This window comes from Poecilia reticulata, chromosome 14 (assembly GCF_904066995.2).
Source record: "Poecilia reticulata chromosome 14, P_reticulata-male-v2, whole genome shotgun sequence".
Classification (NCBI taxonomy): domain Eukaryota; kingdom Metazoa; phylum Chordata; class Actinopteri; order Cyprinodontiformes; family Poeciliidae; genus Poecilia; species Poecilia reticulata.
This window is the reverse complement of record NC_088843.1, coordinates 9,715,645-9,725,383: the sequence shown is the minus strand read 5'-3', so window position 1 is coordinate 9,725,383 and position 9,739 is coordinate 9,715,645. Positions and strand designations below refer to the sequence as shown.

Sequence of the window (9,739 nt, the reverse complement as noted above, 5' to 3'; positions counted from 1 at the left end):
GATCTCAAGGAAAGCTGATTTATGTAAGCAAATAACTTTTAAAATAATTCAGAGGACATGCTTAGCAGACTGCAACGGTACTAAACAGCAATAAGGTCTTTGTGAAGTCTCCTATTCCTGTCTGCTTTTAAGAACGTTAAAACAAACAAAAACAAAAGGTGCCAAACGGTCATTCAACACATACACCATGTCCAGGGACAAAACTGAAACACGGATTTTGTAATTTACTCCCTGTGCTTTGAGAATTTTAAAAAGATAACACTTTCTCACGCATGTCTACTGCAAGGAGTAGCAGGCAAATACAATGGGTATAGAGGTCTGCTTGAGGTCAGTAGTAGAAAGGACATCCTGCTCTCTGGAGCTGTTGCCATATTGATTTCTGTCTTGACTTGTATGTTAGCACGTAAAAAAGCAAGTCACAATATGATGTCAAACTATGATGAAATGAAATATGTGTAGTTTTTTTCTCACATATTTGTAACGGGACAAATATGTATTGCTTTTAATACATCCCATTTTATACAGTGTGTGGGTGAAAAATGTAGAATTTACAATGGGTCATTATTTTTTTCTTTATTCTTTTCAAGACATAATCTCTGGATATGATCACACACAACACCTTGTAGCACCATGGGAAGGAAAATAGCTAAATGGGCACAACTTGGACTTTCTCCCTTTTGGGTGTACTCAGTGGTTTAGACATTAATGGCTAAGTGGGAATGTATTTTAAGGTGATAGCAAATTTACACTGCAACAGAAGTTGCACATTGACAACTTTATATCATAGCAAAGTGTAATGTCTTCATTGTTATCCCAAGAACAGACATAATAACAAAAATGTGAGGCATTTACTCACTTTTGCGTGATACTGTAAATACCTTGCCGGACCTACCTAGTGCGTTTCTATTAGGAATGACCCAAAAATGCTAAATTGTGAAACAAATGTTTTTATCCTGTCATCATAATGAGGTCAAAAGACTTGAGGTTGAAAAAATGTAGTTCAGAGGGAATAAATAGGAATTCAGGGGTTTCTACTTACAAGAAAAATTAGTTGTATCCAAATAGAGTCCAGAAAAATGAAGAAGACGAGACTAAAGATGATGCTGTTGTTCAAATGAAAACCACCTGGGAAGTAAAATCACTTTAAAACATCTCTGTTGCCTGGGACTGATCAGGGTTTTTGGCTGGGTTAGATTTGCTCTGCAAAATCAGCTTCAAATTAGGCTGTCTCACACAACAGATAGATATGCAATAGAAACTGTTCCAGAAAACAACAAAATTATCTATATTAGCATTTACACGCAAACAAAAGAATGCATGCTACAAGCATCGACAACACAGGGTACATTTTGGTTTTGTGTTTTATGTAACACAATGGCGAAACAGTTTTAAAAGAAGTCCACTGAGTCCTGTTTGTAGAGTGAAACCTTAATGTGTTTTGTTGAGAATTTGTGATAGACACAAAATAGCACATAATTATGAAGAAACAAAATGAGTATTAAAGAACATGAGCAAACAACATCATGGAGACTAAGAAACACAAACAGACAGGCCAAGGATAAGCTTGTAAAAATGTTTAAAGGAGATATAAAGCAACATAAGAAACTTTTAACATTTCCGAGAGCCCTGTTTCAATCCAAAATTAAGAAAAGAAACCACATGGTACAAGTTCAAATGTACCAAAATATGGCTATGCACATAGACTGATAGTTTAAGCAGAACATTAATAAGAAAAGCAGCCAAGAGGTTGATTTGTAATTCTGGAAGAATCGCTGTGGTCCACAGCTCAGGTAGAGAAATTTGTTGACGACCAGGGCCGTGCAGAGACCACTAAAGGGGCAGGTGCTCAAAAAAAAAAAAGGGGGCACATCCAACCGTATTTTAGGACAGAATATTAACAAAGCCTCTCAGCTTTCAAAGTTTAATAAACAATTCATCATTGTTTAATAAACAATGATAAATTACAAAATTGTGAGATATACAATCAAAGCTAAGGAGAATCTCTACATAGAGCATACAACTATGCATATGTAAGATATTTTATTAGTAATTTCTTTCTGCAGGTCTATTTGTTATAGGAAAGTATTGCAATATTCAAACCCCCCAGACATATTTTGTCTTTACATAATTACACTATTAAAATATAAACAAGGGCACAATGCAACCTCTTAGTGGACTGTAATCTATAAAACAGAGCTGCCTGTTTGCTACACTTGCAGTGGAGATGAAGACGGTCCATTCAGGAAAGCAGAGCTGCATCAAACTTTAACGTGGAACTGCAGAAAAAAAACAAAAACAAAAGCAAATATTTTATTGTTAATGTATGTCACCATGAGAAAAGCCTACTGAGTTTTGCTTAAAAAACTTTTTTAAACATTTAAATCACATTTGTCTCCACATTTGTCTCATGAAGTGAATTTTTTTTTTGCAAAACAAACTTATTTGTGCATGCCAGAAATCTTTTCTTAATTTTGTTTGTGACTCAAAGTTTTGCTTGTAATTTTCACATGAGTCGTGGGCAGGGCCCAAAATCGCAATAAAAGATTTATGATGTGTGCAAATAAAAGTTTATGTTTGGCAAATAACTTTTTATGTTGACAAGACAAAAATTTGTTAGTTAATTAAAAAGTTTTTTAAACAAAACGATGTTTTTTTAAAAAAAAAAAATCATTACAATTCCAAAAGTTTTGATTACAATTTTATTTTACTTAACTGAGGTTAGTTTTTCCCCCCCATTGAATAATTGGGGGAAAAAATGTAACTTCATACTCTGCGAACCAGACCCTAAACTTACTTAAAGTCTGCGTTGAGTTTTTTCCCCTTCATTAATTACACACTTTATATCTATTGTGGTAATTCAGGGTGAGTTATTTTTAATTCTAAATGAATATCCTTGTTGGACTTTTATTTAAGTGTTATTCTCCTTCAAGATACATTTACCTAACGCCAGAATAAATGAAATGTACATTATGCAGCAAAGGAAATTAGAAGATCGGACATATATCCATTATGGAGATGATCGGTTTTGGACGGGCGATGTGCCCTTATTGCATAATAAATACTAAAGAATGACTGATATCATTAACGGTACAGGGAAGAAGCTTTTTAGTTATCTAGCTTTGCTAGCAAAGTCGTTAGCTAGCAGCTAGCTAATAGCACAACAACAACAGCCTAATGTCTGTATGATAGAAATACTGAATGATAGATAAGGACAGTTTTCCTCACCTGTCTGTCTCCTCCCGCTCAGTAGTTCTTCAGAGAAATGCAGACGCAGAGGCCTGTCAGTGTCTGTTGTATTTCATTATCTCTCTGATTAAACCGCTACTCTGTGCTGAAGCAGAAACGATACTTCAACGTTTTCCGTCATCTGACAAGTAGCAAGTCTACTCCAATTTATTCACCAAAAACTGTTCTGTAATCTGGAACGTTCGCTATGTTGAGCTCCAGTTAGCCGCCTTATCTCACTGCGCGAGATGCAACTGCGTCATGCATCACGAGCAAAAGGTCAAAGGTAACAAGATGACCGGCTTATTATGTTGTACAAAAAAATAAAAATTAAAAAAAAAATTTTAATACATGTTATGTGTCACAAGAGGGCTTAGAAAATAATAATACAAAAAAATGCACGTGCCTGTTGACGACTATTAACTCTCCACCTACATATCTTACATTTGCAAAAGAGCAGCAAAAAGGAATCAACAGTTGAAGAGACCAAAAGCTCAGTTTCAATTAATCTCAAGCTGTACAGGTTAGTTATTAAGAGTTTAGTTATTACCTCTGAATGTGTAACTTAAAATAGCTTTACCGCGGTAAAATAAGCTCCTCCCTCCTTCATCGTCTTCCTTGGAGTGAAATTTAAAAACCGCTCCATTTTTTTCTTCTCCTGTTGTTCTAAACGGTAAATACAACTTCTTAATCTTTGGTTAAGCACTTTTAAGCTGATAGTGATGTGACTTTTCCCGCTAATTTAATACTTCGTCTATTTTGCAACAGTTATACTCGATGTATTAGCTAGCAGCCAATTGTGGGTTGCTAGTTAGCAGCTGTACCACTTACCACAGTAACATCGTTGTAACTGCAACTTTTACACACACAAACAAAATATCAGGGTGTGTACTTATGAAAAATAAAGTTGTATTTTGTATAATTTTAAATCATAATTTTGCCACGGTAATGTCAATGCTACCAGCCTGTACATTCACATGGCTAATACATAGTTAGCGACGCTTAAGTGTTACGTCCTCCAACGTGCATAGAGCATTACACAGAGGGGAATACTTGACCTAAATTATATTTGCTTTTTCTAGGTTTATTCCATACATCAGTAAAATGCTGATCCAGCATCATCGTGACCTGGACACGTATGGGAACTTGGACGGGGTTGGAGGGCAGTTTGTCTTTCATCAGCTCCATGAGGAAGGTTTGTGGTATTTTAATCTCGGTGGGGTTGGTGGGAAGGAATGAGCCTTTCTTTTTAAATGTTCTTAGTTCTTAACACTACTTTGGTGGTGAGTAAAAGGGGTAAGCCATTGTATTTTCAATTTTGCAATATGTTCACCGTGCTAATGATATTAACTCAAATACTAATTAGTAACTCAAATAAAGCCAATTATATGGCGTATGTATATAAACGTGATATCACGTTTTAACTAGTATCACGTTTTAACAAGATAAGTATCACGTTTTAACAAGATACGTATCGCGTTTTAACAAGTATCAGGTTTTAACAAGATAAGTATCACGTTTTAACAAGATATGTAACACGTTTTAACAAGATACGTAACACGTTTTAACAAGATACGTAACCCGTTTTAACAAGATACGTAACATGTTTTAACAAGATATGTATCACATTTTAACAAATAAGTATCACGTTTTAACAAGATACGTATCACGTTTTAACAAGATAAGTATCACGTTTTAGCAAGATACATAACACGTTTTGATACGTAACACGTCACGTTTTAACAAGATATGTATCATATGGATAATAATTCTCCTTGCCATGGATGTACTTCTCCTCACACCGCTCACACACCGCTCAGTAAAATGAGCTCCAGACAAAGTCCTGTCATTGCAATGCTGGTTTCTGGAATTGTTGCAGGTAAATGCATCAATATTTTAAGGTATTTTCATGATTATTTGAAAATTATTTTTCTCATTATTTTTCTCTAAGCTGATTTTGTCTTCTTTTTTTTTTTTTTTTTTTTTTTTACTGAAATGAAAATTGATTCAAAAATAGCCTAAGCACTTTTTGAACTGCGTGGCTCAAATATTGAAATATATAGAATAGTTTGTAATTCAAATGTGTTTTAATTAAACTGATGTTAAATCCAGTAAATATAATCATGGCCGTTTCTTAATATGCGTTCTTGCCTGTACTTGTGTTCTCGCGTCCTCGTGAAACGTCATCGACAGCGGCCCAAGTACTGTTCCAATTCAAAGTACACATCCAGGCAAGAACGCTCCAAAGTACCCGGATGTGTTCTTGCTCCGCCCATTTTATCGAGGATGCATCAATGCATCATTCTGTGGACTTGAGGCAGCAAGATATCCCACAATGCAATGCGCCACCAGCAGCGGTAAATAGAGAAGGTCAGTACAGAAATGTATTGCATTTTTACCACCATTAATTGCCACGAAAACGCATTTAAATTTGTTTTTAGGCGAGAAAGTAGACCTTATAGCTTCATCTATCCACTCAGTTCATCCAGAATATTCATACTTAAGTATTTGCTCCGGAGTTTTTCGGAGTAGTATAGCTCTGCTAACAGACCGGAGGAGCTGCCAGTTTAATGGGTGGTTGGAACGTGTTTTCCCCGCTAACCGCAGCCTGATTTTTAGCAAGTCACTCGTTTTCCGCTGCTTGTTATCTGTTCGTAGCGACTGAAAGTGAGATATAAAGTGTAGCTATATGGTAATTAGCTGCAAGTAGCACAATAGGAAATATATTTTCTCTTAGCATATTTTTTATTTTTATTTAGTTAATATTGGTATTTTATAAAATGTGTTGACACAGACTTTAAAAACCAATTACTTTAATTTGGTAATTAACTGTTTTTGGGTATTTAAATTCGTAATAAGAAAATATTTTAATACAACGTATCTTCTTGATCACAGAATCATACTTTAATTTGTAAATTAAAAAATAAATTTCCCTAGGATTGGCATTTCATGTATGAGAGTGAACTCTTATTTTTCATTGTTTTATGCAGGCAGCTCTTCAGGTGAGCAGACTGCAGTTCCAGGTTTACTTCCAGCTTCCCAAAACTCCTGGAGATTCTCTTCATTCCGTGTCCTGCCAAGTTTCTTTTCACAATTTCCTGGAGTTATTGACTGATTATCTGCTTGTTTTTGTTTATTTATTTTTTTGTTATTCTAATAAGACATTCCTACAAAATTATGTTTCTCTTTCTATGCTGGTATCTTACTAGAGTATAGGAAACATACGTTTGTTAATAAGTGTTTAGTAGTTATTATAAAATAACCATCCATTTGTGTGACAGGAACTCTGGCCAGATGCAGGTTGGTAAAACATTAAATATGAAATAATTGTTTTAACTTTCTCTGTTGATGAATCCCTGGCAAACCTGGGGAATAAGGAAGAAATCAGTTTACTGCATGACAGGCTGACCATAATCCATTATGATTTGTCATTTGAGATAAATATTTTCTAAGCAAATAATCAGATGAAGGTGGCAAACAAGACTCCAGCTTCACTGGTAACAGAAGTCTGAAAAGTAATTTGAGGTGATAAATTGTTTTCTATTAAGCTTTTTTCAATCAGTAATAAAAACTTAATCCCGTTAATTTGAAGGTGTTTCTACTTAGAAATTACTTGTCCTTAATTATGTATATTTGATATCTGTTAATATTTGTCCCAATTATTAAATTGTCCAGTACCAATTGTTAAATTGTTCAGTTTAACACAGGAATTATCCTGTGTTAATTTACGAAATTTACGGAAGTTGAGTGACGTCATCAAGAACGCCCTGTTCCAATTGGCGAACTAGCATACTGCGTCCTTGTGAACTCGGTAAGAACGGACTTTCAACTGTTCTTGCGGGTAGAACGTACTTGCGTTCTGGAGTATGAGAAACGGCCCATATCTTTGCAGCGGTCATGGTGTTATTGTTTGACTTGAGGGCGCTGGTTGACATGTCAATTGGAACACTCTTTGCCTACACACTTGTTGCCATTTGTGTTCTTGTACTAAGGTAAAAGTCACTCTCCATTTTATTATTTTTGTTTTGTAGATTCTAAGTTGCAATGCTTTTTGAGATTGTGCGTGATTTACCGCTCATTTAGATCACAGATTTTATTGTAAACCAAAACACTTCACTCTAAAATGATTTGTGCCCCTGACAGATTTAGGCCTAGATATTTGTTTTCAACCTGAAAGTTTGTTACTGATATAAAATGATACTATAAAATCTACTGTTTACAAAATATCCATTCATCAAAACTTTGGTCTCACTCCTTACAGTGAATGTCTCTGTGAAAGTGATGCTCAGATATCAATGTTGGTATTGCGGTTAGATGCTCAGAGCACAGCTGAAGCACTTGTCCTTTCAATCTTAAAAATTTCAAAGTAAAGTGCTCGCTTTATGAAGCAAGAGAACAAATGTTTTTTTCTGCACACCAAGTAAACTGTACTGAAATATTTTGTGAGTTGCATCATAAAGGAGTTGTAGCAAAAGAAAGAGGAAACATGATGCTAAGTTACCACTACAGCAAACGCTGCATTATCAGCAGGTGCAGAACAATTTATAAAATCTGATGAAATATTGGGTTGTTTTACTACACTTTAAAGCTAATGCGTTTTGTACCATACACAATGACTCTATCAATAACCTTTAAAGCTTACATGAAAAAGCTACATTTATGTGACATCCCTAACTTACTTGCATCTCTTTACTTGTACAGGTACCAAGCTGAACTCAGTGAAGATTTAAATTTAGCCGAGACAGAACCATTCACAGTAGGAGGTATACTGGGTCCTCCCTCCCAAGGAACCACACGGACATCAAAGAATGTGTCTATTTTAACTACTGCTACTGGTAATTCTTGTTTGTGTCCTGTATACTTCATACTTAACAGAGATGCTGTTTATTGTGAAGGATTGCTTAATTTTCCGTTACTGCCTCTTCCCAGTTTTAATTTGCTTAATCCTGACCGTCTTAATATCCAAGGGTGTAGACTCCCTACGGACACTTCAATGGTGGAGTTTACTTGGTGTTATTGTGTTTGTGCTGATATTCGTCATTACTATATTACTCATCTGGAGACAGCCACAGAATTCAGCCAAAGCTGCTTTCATGGTATGCTAATGATGACGCATGTTTATGCAATATCTGATTTGTATTTTCAGTTACTGAAAATCAAGTCTTGATATTGTAGTATTCCAGTTGTTAGCAGTATTACAAACTTTATATGAAAACCTTTTTTTCTTTATAAATCACTTTTTTTTCTTTTTATCCACAGGTCCCTTTTGTGACTTGGGTTCTCATTTTAAGCACCATGGTCAATGTCTATCTTATGGTTCAGCTTGGATCAGAAACCTGGATTTGTTATGCAGTCTGGATGACAATAGGTATGACAAGATGACGTAACAGCTTCAGAAAAAGACATTAAATGTGAAAATCCTCTCACAATGTCAGTTTGATCACAATTGATGTAACTTTTTTCAACAGGTTTAACTATCTACTTTTGTTATGGGTTTCGGCACAGAGTACAGAAAGAAAGGATGGAGAACTCACAGGCATGAGTCAGTTTTTAACCACAATGATGAACCTAAATTCCTCACCATGGTGTTTTTCACCCCAATAAGGTTTGTTACGAGTGGAGTTTGATTGTGGAGCCACTTATCAAGGAACATCATTAAATAAAGAACTACTACAAGGACCGTTCCTTACTTGGAGTACTCCTTCGCTTCAGGCAGGAGCCTGTAGCATTTACGGGTGACATTCAGGCCATGTTCCATCAGGTGAAGGTTGCAGAACAAGACAGAGACTTTCTGCGCTTTCTCTGGTGGCCAGAAGGAGACATCAGCAGAGAACAAAGTCTACAGAATGACTGTGCACTTGTCCGGAGCTGTTTCATCTCCAAGCTGCGCTAGCTATGGGCTAAAGAAAACTGCAGATGACAACAAAGATGATTTTTCTGATCAAGCTGTTCTTGCTGTCAAGCAAAACTTTTATGTTGATGACTGCCTGATGAGTTTGGGTTCAGAGGGAAGAGGCCATAAAAATGGTGAATGAACTAAATGCTCTCTGTAAAAGAAGTGGGTTTCAGTTGGAGAAATGGATCAGTAACAGTCGAGCAGTGTTGCAGTCAATCCCAGAAGAGCACTGGGCAAAGGATTTAAAAGAGCTCAATTTGGATCGAGATGACCTCCCAGCGGAAAGAGCTTCAGGTCTACTGTGGTGTGTTGAGTCAGACTACTTCAGATTTAAGATGGAGATAAAACATCAGTCTCCAACCAGACGTGGCATGCTGTCCATCACCAATTCAGTATAAGATCCTTTGGGTTTTCTGTCACCAGCCATCCTACCTGCTAAGATAATGCAGCAAGAGCTCTGTAGGAGGAGCTGTGGATGGGATGATGTCATCCCACTGGATATTTTGAAACAGTGGGAACAGTGGTTGGAGGAGGTCAAGTTACTTGCTTCATTCAAAGTAGCAAGATGTATGAAACCAAAGGATTTTGGGAACCTCATACACTGCCAATTACATCATT

General features: G+C 36.1%; 1 long non-coding RNA gene across 3 annotated transcripts; it reads left to right on the top strand.

The window, feature by feature from the left end:
- Positions 1–3,711: 3,711 nt before the first annotated feature.
- Positions 3,712–8,807, top strand: LOC145554839 (uncharacterized). 3 transcript variants are annotated; one of them, XR_014090856.1, is made up of 6 exons: positions 3,712–3,748; positions 4,308–4,420; positions 7,927–8,060; positions 8,155–8,321; positions 8,485–8,593; positions 8,694–8,807. It is a non-coding gene; the product is annotated as an uncharacterized LOC145554839 (long non-coding RNA). The 3 variants fall into 3 exon arrangements; XR_014090855.1 differs by lacking the exon at positions 3,712–3,748 and adding an exon at positions 3,832–3,898; XR_014090854.1 differs by lacking the exon at positions 3,712–3,748 and having other exon boundaries at positions 4,182–4,420.
- The last annotated feature ends 932 nt before the right edge of the window (positions 8,808–9,739 follow it).